Here is a 13,842-nt window from a genome sequence, read left to right as displayed (position 1 = left end):
CGGAAGAGTTAACGCTCTTAACTGCTTGGTTATGAAGATTAAAATTTAAATTTTGAGTATCGCATAGAACTAACGCGCAGCCCCTATACGTTATGTTTAAAAAAAATATATAAATTTTTTTTTCAAAATGGCGGCTATCGTAAAAATTCAAAGTGTCATAACTTTGCTAAATAAAATCCTACTCAAAAATGTCGTATGCAAAAAGTGTTTGGAATTTTAATTTGCATATAAAAGCAATTTTTAATTATTTTTTTTTTAATAAAAACCGAGTCTTACCATATATTGACCGAGACCTCGAACGAGCTTTTATGCGACTCTGCATATAGTTAACGCTCGTATGAGGCTTCTATTTAAGAAATCGACTTGAATTTTTTAAACAAAATAGAGCTTTCGACTATACTTACGATACTATAAAAAAAAATTAAAAATTAAAAAATAAAAGTATTTTTTTTTCAAAACACGTTTAGTGTGATGAGTCGATCGACCCACCATACATACGCTCATAAGATTTTCAATATAGTTAAGGTCAGTGTGAGCTTATTTATACATATTTGAATTTCAATTTTTGTGACAGTATAGAATTCTTAAGCATGCTGTGTATGTTTGTTAGCAAAATCCATTTTGTCAATTTTTTGCAAAATGGCGACAAGTATTAAAATTCAATCACTTATAACTCAGTAGTGTTGAATTTTGTCGAAAAGGTCTCTATACATGAAATGTTGAGAAGCCTAAAGTTCATCTAAGTAAAATATAAAAAATATATATTTTTGCTTGAAAACAAGCGATGTATCAGTTCGATCGTACCCCCATACTAGCCATTTTGAGACTTTCGGAAGAGTTAACGCTCTTAACTGCTTGGTTATGAAGATTAAAATTTAAATTTTGAGTATCGCATAGAACTACCGCGCAGCCCCTATACGTTATGTTTAAAAAAAATATATAAATTTTTTTTTCAAAATAGCGGCTATCGTAAAAATTCAAAGTGTCATAACTTTGCTAAATAAAATCCTACTGAAAAATGTCGTATGCAAAAAGTGTTTGGAATTTTAATTTGCATATAAAAGCATTTTTTTATTATTTTTTTTTTAATAAAAACCGAGTCTTACCATATATTGACCGAGACCTCGAACGAGCTTTTATGCGACTCTGCATATAGTTAACGCTCGTATGAGGCTTCTATTTAAGAAATCGACTTGAATTTTTTAAACGAAATAGAGCTTTCGACTATACTTACGATACTATAAAAAAAAATTAAAAATTAAAAAATAAAAGTATTTTTTTTTCAAAACACGTTTAGTGTGATGAGTCGATCGACCCACCATACATACGCTCATGAGATTTTCAATATAGTTAAGGTCAGTGTGAGCTTATTTATACATATTTGAATTTTAATTTTTGTGACAGTATAGAATTCTTAAGCATCCTGTGTATGTTTGTTAGCAAAATCCATTTTGTCAATTTTTTGCAAAATGGCGACAAGTATTAAAATTCAATCACTTATAACTCAGTAGTGTTGAATTTTGTCGAAAAGGTCTCTATACATGAAATGTTGAGAAGCCTAAAGTTCATCTAAGTAAAATATAAAAAATATATATTTTTGCTTGAAAACAAGCGATGTATCAGTTCGATCGTACCCCCATACTAGCCATTTTGAGACTTTCGGAAGAGTTAACGCTCTTAACTGCTTGGTTATGAAGATTAAAATTTTAATTTTGAGTATCGCATAGAACTAACGCGCAGCCCCTATACGTTATGTTTAAAAAAAATATATAAATTTTTTTTTCGAAATGGCGGCTATCGTAAAAATTCAAAGTGTCATAACTTTGCTAAATGAAATCCAACTGAAAAATGTCGTATGCGAAAAGTGTTTGAAATTTTAATTTGCATATAAAAGCAATTTTTAATAAATTTTTTTTTAATAAAAACCGAGTCTTACCATATATTGACCGAGACCTCGAACGAGCTTTTATGCGACTCTGCATATAGTTAACGCTCGTATGAGGCTTCTATTTAAGAAATCGACTTGAATTTTTTAAACAAAATAGAGCTTTCGACTATACTTACGATACTATAAAAAAAAATTAAAAATTAAAAAATAAAAGTATTTTTTTTTCAAAACACGTTTAGTGTGATGAGTCGATCGACCCACCATACATACGCTCATAAGATTTTCAATATAGTTAAGGTCAGTGTGAGCTTATTTATACATATTTGAATTTCAATTTTTGTGACAGTATAGAATTCTTAAGCATCCTGTGTATGTTTGTTAGCAAAATCCATTTTGTCAATTTTTTGCAAAATGGCGACAAGTATTAAAATTCAATCACTTATAACTCAGTAGTGTTGAATTTTGTCGAAAAGGTCTCTATACATGAAATGTTGAGAAGCCTAAAGTTCATCTAAGTAAAATATAAAAAATATATATTTTTGCTTGAAAACAAGCGATGTATCAGTTCGATCGTACCCCCATACTAGCCATTTTGAGACTTTCGGAAGAGTTAACGCTCTTAACTGCTTGGTTATGAAGATTAAAATTTATATTTTGAGTATCGCATAGAACTAACGCGCAGCCCCTATACGTTATGTTTAAAAAAAATATATAAATTTTTTTTTCAAAATGGCGGCTATCGTAAAAATTCAAAGTGTCATAACTTTGCTAAATAAAATCCTACTGAAAAATGTCGTATGCAAAAAGTGTTTGGAATTTTAATTTGCATATAAAAGCAATTTTTAATTATTTTTTTTTTAATAAAAACCGAGTCTTACCATATATTGACCGAGACCTCGAACGAGCTTTTATGCGACTCTGCATATAGTTAACGCTCGTATGAGGCTTCTATTTAAGAAATCGACTTGAATTTTTTAAACAAAATAGAGCTTTCGACTATACTTACGAGACTATAAAAAAAAATTAAAAATTAAAATATAAAAGTATTTTTTTTTCAAAACACGTTTAGTGTGATGAGTCGATCGACCCACCATACATACGCTCATAAGATTTTCAATATAGTTAAGGTCAGTGTGAGCTTATTTATACATATTTGAATTTCAATTTTTGTGACAGTATAGAATTCTTAAGCATCCTGTGTATGTTTGTTAGCAAAATCCATTTTGTCAATTTTTTGCAAAATGGCGACAAGTATTAAAATTCAATCACTTATAACTCAGTAGTGTTGAATTTTGTCGAAAAGGTCTCTATACATGAAATGTTGAGAAGCCTAAAGTTCATCTAAGTAAAATATAAAAAATATATATTTTTGCTTGAAAACAAGCGATGTATCAGTTCGATCGTACCCCCATACTAGCCATTTTGAGACTTTCGGAAGAGTTAACGCTCTTAACTGCTTGGTTATGAAGATTAAAATTTAAATTTTGAGTATCGCATAGAACTAACGCGCAGCCCCTATACGTTATGTTTAAAAAAAATATATAAATTTTTTTTTCAAAATGGCGGCTATCGTAAAAATTCAAAGTGTCATAACTTTGCTAAATAAAATCCTACTGAAAAATGTCGTATGCAAAAAGTGTTTGGAATTTTAATTTGCATATAAAAGCAATTTTTAATTATTTTTTTTTTAATAAAAACCGAGTCTTACCATATATTGACCGAGACCTCGAACGAGCTTTTATGCGACTCTGCATATAGTTAACGCTCGTATGAGGCTTCTATTTAAGAAATCGACTTGAATTTTTTAAACAAAATAGAGCTTTCGACTTTACTTACGATACTATAAAAAAAAATTAAAAATTAAAAAATAAAAGTATTTTTTTTTCAAAACACGTTTAGTGTGATGAGTCGATCGACCCACCATACATACGCTCATAAGATTTTCAATATAGTTAAGGTCAGTGTGAGCTTATTTATACATATTTGAATTTCAATTTTTGTGACAGTATAGAATTCTTAAGCATCCTGTGTATGTTTGTTAGCAAAATCCATTTTGTCAATTTTTTGCAAAATGGCGACAAGTATTAAAATTCAATCACTTATAACTCAGTAGTATTGAATTTTGTCGAAAAGGTCTCTATACATGAAATGTTGAGAAGCCTAAAGTTCATCTAAGTAAAATATAAAAAATATATATTTTTGCTTGAAAACAAGCGATGTATCAGTTCGATCGTACCCCCATACTAGCCATTTTGAGACTTTCGGAAGAGTTAACGCTCTTAACTGCTTGGTTATGAAGATTAAAATTTATATTTTGAGTATCGCATAGAACTAACGCGCAGCCCCTATACGTTATGTTTAAAAAAAATATATAATTTTTTTTTTCAAAATGGCGGCTATCGTAAAAATTCAAAGTGTCATAACTTTGCTAAATAAAATCGTACTGAAAAATGTCGTATGCAAAAAGTGTTTGGAATTTTAATTTGCATATAAAAGCAATTTTTAATTATTTTTTTTTTAATAAAAACCGAGTCTTACCATATATTGACCGAGACCTCGAACGAGCTTTTATGCGACTCTGCATATAGTTAACGCTCGTATGAGGCTTCTATTTAAGAAATCGACTTGAATTTTTTAAACAAAATAGAGCTTTCGACTATACTTACGAGACTATAAAAAAAAATTAAAAATTAAAATATAAAAGTATTTTTTTTTCAAAACACGTTTAGTGTGATGAGTCGATCGACCCACCATACATACGCTCATAAGATTTTCAATATAGTTAAGGTCAGTGTGAGCTTATTTATACATATTTGAATTTCAATTTTTGTGACAGTATAGAATTCTTAAGCATCCTGTGTATGTTTGTTAGCAAAATCCATTTTGTCAATTTTTTGCAAAATGGCGACAAGTATTAAAATTCAATCACTTATAACTCAGTAGTGTTGAATTTTGTCGAAAAGGTCTCTATACATGAAATGTTGAGAAGCCTAAAGTTCATCTAAGTAAAATATAAAAAATATATATTTTTGCTTGAAAACAAGCGATGTATCAGTTCGATCGTACCCCCATACTAGCCATTTTGAGACTTTCGGAAGAGTTAACGCTCTTAACTGCTTGGTTATGAAGATTAAAATTTAAATTTTGAGTATCGCATAGAACTAACGCGCAGCCCCTATACGTTATGTGTAAAAAAAATATATAATTTTTTTTTTCAAAATTGCGGCTATCGTAAAAATTCAAAGTGTCATAACTTTGCTAAATTAAATCCTACTATAAAATGTCGTATGCAAAAAGTGTTTGGAATTTTAATTTGCATATAAAAGCAATTTTTAATTATTTTTTTTTTAATAAAAACCGAGTCTTACCATATATTGACCGAGACCTCGAACGAGCTTTTATGCGACTCTGCATATAGTTAACGCTCGTATGAGGCTTCTATTTAAGAAATCGACTTGAATTTTTTAAACAAAATAGAGCTTTCGACTATACTTACGATACTATAAAAAAAAATTAAAAATTAAAAAATAAAAGTATTTTTTTTTCAAAACACGTTTAGTGTGATGAGTCGATCGACCCACCATACATACGCTCATAAGATTTTCAATATAGTTATGGTCAGTGTGAGCTTATTTATACATATTTGAATTTCAATTTTTGTGACAGTATAGAATTCTTAAGCAACCTGTGTATGTTTGTTAGCAAAATCCATTTTGTCAATTTTTTGCAAAATGGCGACAAGTATTAAAATTCAATCACTTATAACTCAGTAGTGTTGAATTTTGTCGAAAAGGTCTCTATACATGAAATGTTGAGAAGCCTAAAGTTCATCTAAGTAAAATATAAAAAATATATATTTTTGCTTGAAAACAAGCGATGTATCAGTTCGATCGTACCCCCATACTAGCCATTTTGAGACTTTCGGAAGAGTTAACGCTCTTAACTGCTTGGTTATGAAGATTAAAATTTAAATTTTGAGTATCGCATAGAACTAACGCGCAGCCCCTATACGTTATGTTTAAAAAAAATATATAAATTTTTTTTAAAATGGCGGCTATCGTAAAAATTCAAAGTGTCATAACTTTGCTAAATGAAATCCTACTGAAAAATGTCGTATGCGAAAAGTGTTTGAAATTTTAATTTGCATATAAAAGCAATTTTTAATGAATTTTTTTTTAATAAAAACCGAGTCTTACCATATATTGACCGAGACCTCGAACGAGCTTTTATGCGACTCTGCATATAGTTAACGCTCGTATGAGGCTTCTATTTAAGAAATCGACTTGAATTTTTTAAACAAAATAGAGCTTTCGACTATACTTACGATACTATAAAAAAAAATTAAAAATTAAAAAATAAAAGTATTTTTTTTTCAAAACACGTTTAGTGTGATGAGTCGATCGACCCACCATACATACGCTCATAAGATTTTCAATATAGTTAAGGTCAGTGTGAGCTTATTTATACATATTTGAATTTCAATTTTTGTGACAGTATAGAATTCTTAAGCATCCTGTGTATGTTTGTAAGCAAAATCCATTTTGTCAATTTTTTGCAAAATGGCGACAAGTATTAAAATTCAATCACTTATAACTCAGTAGTGTTGAATTTTGTCGAAAAGGTCTCTATACATGAAATGTTGAAAAGCCTAAAGTTCATCTAAGTAAAATATAAAAAATATATATTTTTGCTTGAAAACAAGCGATGTATCAGTTCGATCGTACCCCCATACTAGCCATTTTGAGACTTTCGGAAGAGTTAACGCTCTTAACTGCTTGGTTATGAAGATTAAAATTTATATTTTGAGTATCGCATAGAACTAACGCGCAGCCCCTATACGTTATGTTTAAAAAAAATATATAATTTTTTTTTTCAAAATGGCGGCTATCGTAAAAATTCAAAGTGTCATAACTTTGCTAAATAAAATCCTACTGAAAAATGTAGTATGCAGAAAGTGTTTGAAATTTTAATTTGCATATAAAAGCAATTTTTAATTATTTTTTTTAATAAAAACCGAGTCTTACCATATATTGACCGAGACCTCGAACGAGCTTTTATGCGACTCTGCATATAGTTAACGCTCGTATGAGGCTTCTATTTAAGAAATCGACTTGAATTTTTTAAACAAAATAGAGCTTTCGACTATACTTACGAGACTATAAAAAAAAATTAAAAATTAAAAAATAAAAGTATTTTTTTTCAAAACACGTTTAGTGTGATGAGTCTATCGACCCACCATACATACGCTCATAAGATTTTCAATATAGTTAAGGTCAGTGTGAGCTTATTTATACATATTTGAATTTCAATTTTTGTGACAGTATAGAATTCTTAAGCATCCTGTGTATGTTTGTTAGCAAAATCCATTTTGTCAATTTTTTGCAAAATGGCGACAAGTATTAAAATTCAATCACTTATAACTCAGTAGTGTTGAATTTTGTCGAAAAGGTCTCTATACATGAAATGTTGAGAAGCCTAAAGTTCATCTAAGTAAAATATAAAAAATATATATTTTTGCTTGAAAACAAGCGATGTATCAGTTCGATCGTACCCCCATACTAGCCATTTTGAGACTTTCGGAAGAGTTAACGCTCTTAACTGCTTGGTTATAAAGATTAAAATTTAAATTTTAAGTATCGCATAGAACTAACGCGCAGCCCCTATACGTTATGTTTAAAAAAAATATATAAATTTTTTTTTCAAAATTACGGCTATCGTAAAAATTCAAAGTGTCATAACTTTGCTAAATGAAATCCTACTGAAAAATGTCGTATGCAAAAAGTGTTTGGAATTTTAATTTGCATATAAATGCAATTTTTTATTATTTTTTTTTTAATAAAAACCGATTCTTACCATATATTGACCGAGACCTCGAACGAGCTTTTATGCGACTCTGCATATAGTTAACGCTCGTATGAGGCTTCTATTTAAGAAATCGACTTGAATTTTTTTTACAAAATAGAGCTTTCGACTATACTTACGATACTATAAAAAAAAATTAAAAATTAAAAAATAAAAGTATTTTTTTTTCAAAACACGTTTAGTGTGATGAGTCGATCGACCCACCATACATACGCTCATAAGATTTTCAATATAGTTAAGGTCAGTGTGAGCTTATTTATACATATTTGAATTTCAATTTTTGTGACAGTATAGAATTCTTAAGCATCCTGTGTATGTTTGTTAGCAAAATCCATTTTGTCAATTTTTTGCAAAATGGCGACAAGTATTAAAATTCAATCACTTATAACTCAGTAGTGTTGAATTTTGTCGAAAAGGTCTCTATACATGAAATGTTGAGAAGCCTAAAGTTCATCTAAGTAAAATATAAAAAATATATATTTTTGCTTGAAAACAAGCGATGTATCAGTTCGATCGTACCCCCATACTAGCCATTTTGAGACTTTCGGAAGAGTTAACGCTCTTAACTGCTTGGTTATGAAGATTAAAATTTAAATTTTGAGTATCGCATAGAACTAACGCGCAGCCCCTATACGTTATGTTTAAAAAAAATATATAATTTTTTTTTTCAAAATGGCGGCTATCGTAAAAATTCAAAGTGTCATTACTTTGCTAAATGAAATTTCACTGAAAAATGTCGTATGCAAAAAGTGTTTGGAATTTTAATTTGCATATAAAAGCAATTTTTAATTATTTTTTTTTAATAAAAACCGAGTCTTACCATATATTGACCGAGACCTCGAACGAGCTTTTATGCGACTCTGCATATAGTTAACGCTCGTATGAGGCTTCTATTTAAGAAATCGACTTGAATTTTTTAAACAAAATAGAGCTTTCGACTATACTTACGATACTATAAAAAAAATTAAAAATTAAAAAATAAAAGTATTTTTTTTTCAAAACACGTTTAGTGTGATGAGTCGATCGACCCACCATACATACGCTCATAAGATTTTTAATATAGTTAAGGTCAGTGTGAGCTTATTTATACATATTTGAAATTCAATTTTTGTGACAGTATAGAATTCTTAAGCATCCTGTGTATGTTTGTTAGCAAAATCCATTTTGTCAATTTTTTGCAAAATGGCGACAAGTATTAAAATTCAATCACTTATAACTCAGTAGTGTTGAATTTTGTCGAAAAGGTCTCTATACATGAAATGTTGAGAAGCCTAAAGTTCATCTAAGTAAAATATAAAAAATATATATTTTTGCTTGAAAACAAGCGATGTATCAGTTCGATCGTACCCCCATACTAGCCATTTTGAGACTTTCGGAAGAGTTAACGCTCTTAACTGCTTGGTTATGAAGATTAAAATGTAAATTTTGAGTATCGCATAGAACTAACGCGCAGCCCCTATACGTTATGTTTAAAAAAAATATATAAATTTTTTTTTCAAAATGGCTGCTATCGTAAAAATTCAAAGTGTCATAACTTTGCTAAATGAAATCCTACTGAAAAATGTCGTATGCAAAAAGTGTTTGGAATTTTAATTTGCATATAAAAGCAATTTTTTATTATTTTTTTTTTAATAAAAACCGAGTCTTACCATATATTGACCGAGACCTCGAACGAGCTTTTATGCGACTCTGCATATAGTTAACGCTCGTATGAGGCTTCTATTTAAGAAATCGACTTGAATTTTTTAAACAAAATAGAGCTTTCGACTATACTTACGATACTATAAAAAAAAATTAAAAATTAAAAAATAAAAGTATTTTTTTTTCAAAACACGTTTAGTGTGATGAGTCGATCGACCCACCATACATACGCTCATAAGATTTTCAATATAGTTAAGGTCAGTGTGAGCTTATTTATACATATTTGAATTTCAATTTTTGTGACAGTATAGAATTCTTAAGCATCCTGTGTATGTTTGTTAGCAAAATCCATTTTGTCAATTTTTTGCAAAATGGCGACAAGTATTAAAATTCAATCACTTATAACTCAGTAGTGTTGAATTTTGTCGAAAAGGTCTCTATACATGAAATGTTGAAAAGCCTAAAGTTCATCTAAGTAAAATATAAAAAATATATATTTTTGCTTGAAAACAAGCGATGTATCAGTTCGATCGTACCCCCATACTAGCCATTTTGAGACTTTCGGAAGAGTTAACGCTCTTAACTGCTTGGTTATGAAGATTAAAATTTATATTTCGAGTATCGCATAGAACTAACGCGCAGCCCCTATACGTTATGTTTAAAAAAAATATATAATTTTTTTTTTCAAAATGGCGGCTATCGTAAAAATTCAAAGTGTCATAACTTTGCTAAATAAAATCCTACTGAAAAATGTCGTATGCAGAAAGTGTTTGAAATTTTAATTTGCATATAAAAGCAATTTTTAATTATTTTTTTTAATAAAAACCGAGTCTTACCATATATTGACCGAGACCTCGAACGAGCTTTTATGCGACTCTGCATATAGTTAACGCTCGTATGAGGCTACTATTTAAGAAATCGACTTGAATTTTTTAAACAAAATAGAGCTTTCGACTATACTTACGAGACTATAAAAAAAAATTAAAAATTAAAAAATAAAAGTATTTTTTTTTCAAAACACGTTTAGTGTGATGAGTCTATCGACCCACCATACATACGCTCATAAGATTTTCAATATAGTTAAGGTCAGTGTGAGCTTATTTATACATATTTGAATTTCAATTTTTGTGACAGTATAGAATTCTTAAGCATCCTGTGTATGTTTGTTAGCAAAATCCATTTTGTCAATTTTTTGCAAAATGGCGACAAGTATTAAAATTCAATCACTTATAACTCAGTAGTGTTGAATTTTGTCGAAAAGGTCTCTATACATGAAATGTTGAGAAGCCTAAAGTTCATCTAAGTAAAATATAAAAAATATATATTTTTGCTTGAAAACAAGCGATGTATCAGTTCGATCGTACCCCCATACTAGCCATTTTGAGACTTTCGGAAGAGTTAACGCTCTTAACTGCTTGGTTATAAAGATTAAAATTTAAATTTTGAGTATCGCATAAAACTAACGCGCAGCCCCTATACGTTATGTTTAAAAAAAATATATAAATTTTTTTTTCAAAATTACGGCTATCGTAAAAATTCAAAGTGTCATAACTTTGCTAAATGAAATCCTACTGAAAAATGTCGTATGCAAAAAGTGTTTAAAATTTTAATTTGCATATAAATGCAATTTTTTTTAATTTTTTTTTTAATAAAAACCGATTCTTAAAATATATTGACCGAGACCTCGAACGAGCTTTTATGCGACTCTGCATATAGTTAACGCTCGTATGAGGCTTCTATTTAAGAAATCGACTTGAATTTTTTAAACAAAATAGAGCTTTCGACTATACTTACGATACTATAAAAAAAAATTAAAAATTAAAAAATAAAAGTATTTTTTTTTCAAAACACGTTTAGTGTGATGAGTCGATCGACCCACCATACATACGCTCATAAGATTTTCAATATAGTTAAGGTCAGTGTGAGCTTATGAATACATATTTGAATTTCAATTTTTGTGACAGTATAGAATTCTTAAGTATCCTGTGTATGTTTGTTAGCAAAATCCATTTTGTCAATTTTTTGCAAAATGGCGACCAGTATTAAAATTCAATCACTTATAACTCAGTAGTGTTTAATTTTGTCGAAAAGGTCTCTATACATGAAATGTTGAGAAGCCTAAAGTTCATCTAAGTAAAATATAAAAAATATATATTTTTGCTTGAAAACAAGCGATGTATCAGTTCGATCGTACCCCCATACTAGCCATTTTGAGACTTTCGGAAGAGTTAACGCTCTTAACTGCTTGGTTATGAAGATTAAAATTTAAATTTTGAGTATCGCATAGAACTAACGCGCAGCCCCTATACATTATGTTTAAAAAAAATATATAATTTTTTTTTTTAAAATGGCGGCTATCGTAAAAATTCAAAGTGTCATAACTTTGCTAAATGAAATCCCACTGAAAAATGTCGTACTTAAAAAGTGTTTGGAATTTTAATTTGCATATAAAAGCAATTTTTAATTATTTTTTTTTTAATAAAAACCGAGTCTTACCATATATTGACCGAGACCTCGAACGAGCTTTTATGCGACTCTGCATATAGTTAACGCTCGTATGAGGCTTCTATTTAAGAAATCGACTTAAATTTTTTAAACAAAATAGAGCTTTCGACTATACTTACGATACTATAAAAAAAAATTAAAAATTAAAAAATAAAAGTATTTTTTTTTCAAAACACGTTTAGTGTGATGAGTCGATCGACCCACCATACATACGCTCATAAGATTTTCAATATAGTTAAGGTCAGTGTGAGCTTATTTATACATATTTGAATTTCAATTTTTGTGACAGTATAGAATTCTTAAGCATCCTGTGTATGTTTGTTAGCAAAATCCATTTTGTCAATTTTTTGCAAAATGGCGACAAGTATTAAAATTCAATTACTTATAACTCAGTAGTGTTAAATTTTGTCGAAAAGGTCTCTATACATGAAATGTTGAGAAGCCTAAAGTTCATCTAAGTAAAATATAAAAAATATATATTTTTGCTTGAAAACAAGCGATGTATCAGTTCGATCGTACCCCCATACTATCCATTTTGAGACTTTCGGAAGAGTTAACGCTCTTAACTGCTTGGTTATAAAGATTAAAATTTAAATTTTGAGTATCGCATAGAACTAACGCGCATTCCCTATACGTTATGTTTAAATAAAATATATAAATTTTTTTTTCAAAATGGCGGCTATCGTAAAAATTCAAAGTGTCATAACTTTGCTAAATAAAATCCTACTGAAAAATGTCGTATGCAAAAAGTGTTTGGAATATAAATTTGCATATAAAAGCAATTTTTAATTATTATTTTTTTAATAAAAACCGAGTCTTACCATATATTGACCGAGACCTCGAACGAGCTTTTATGCGACTCTGCATATAGTTAACGCTCGTATGAGGCTTCTATTTAAAATATCGACTTGAATTTTTTAAACAAAATAGAGCTTTCGACTATACTTACGATACTATAAAAAAAAATTAAAAATTAAAAAATAAAAGTATTTTTTTTTCAAAACACGTTTAGTGTGATGAGTCGATCGACCCACCATACATACGCTCATAAGATTTTCAATATAGTTAAGGTCAGTGTGAGCTTATTTATACATATTTGAATTTCAATTTTTGTGACAGTATAGAATTCTTAAGCATCCTGTGTATGTTTGTTAGCAAAATCCATTTTGTCAATTTTTTGCAAAATGGCGACAAGTATTAAAATTCAATCACTTATAACTCAGTAGTGTTGAATTTTGTCGAAAAGGTCTCTATACATGAAATGTTGAGAAGCCTAAAGTTCATCTAAGTAAAATATAAAAAATATATATTTTTGCTTGAAAACAAGCGATGTATCAGTTCGATCGTACCCCCATACTAGCCATTTTGAGACTTTCGGAAGATTTAACGCTCTTAACTGCTTGGTTATGAAGATTAAAATTTAAATTTTGAGTATCGCATAGAACTAACGCGCAGCCCCTATACGTTATTTTTAAAAAAAATATATAAATTTTTTTTTAAAAATGGCGGCTATCGTAAAAATTCAAAGTGTCATAACTTTGCTAAATGAAATCCTACTGAAAAATGTCGTATGCAAAAAGTGTTTTGAATTTTAATTTGCATATAAAAGCAATTTTTAATTATTTTTTTTTTAATAAAAACCGAGTCTTACCATATATTGACCGAGACCTCGAACGAGCTTTTATGCGACTCTGCATATAGTTAACGCTCGTATGAGGCTTCTATTTAAGAAATCGACTTGAATTTTTTAAACAAAATAGAGCTTTCGACTATACTTACGATACTATAAAAAAAAATTAAAAATTAAAAAATAAAAGTATTTTTTTTTCAAAACACGTTTAGTGTGATGAGTCGATCGACCCACCATACATACGCTCATAAGATTTTCAATATAGTTAAGGTCAGTGTGAGCTTATTTATACATATTTGAATTTCAATTTTTGTGA

This window comes from Plectrocnemia conspersa, unplaced genomic scaffold (assembly GCF_051122295.1).
Source record: "Plectrocnemia conspersa isolate PC_06_02 unplaced genomic scaffold, ASM5112229v1 ptg000003l, whole genome shotgun sequence".
Classification (NCBI taxonomy): Eukaryota; Metazoa; Arthropoda; class Insecta; order Trichoptera; family Polycentropodidae; genus Plectrocnemia; species Plectrocnemia conspersa.
This window is presented reverse-complemented; position numbering follows the sequence as displayed.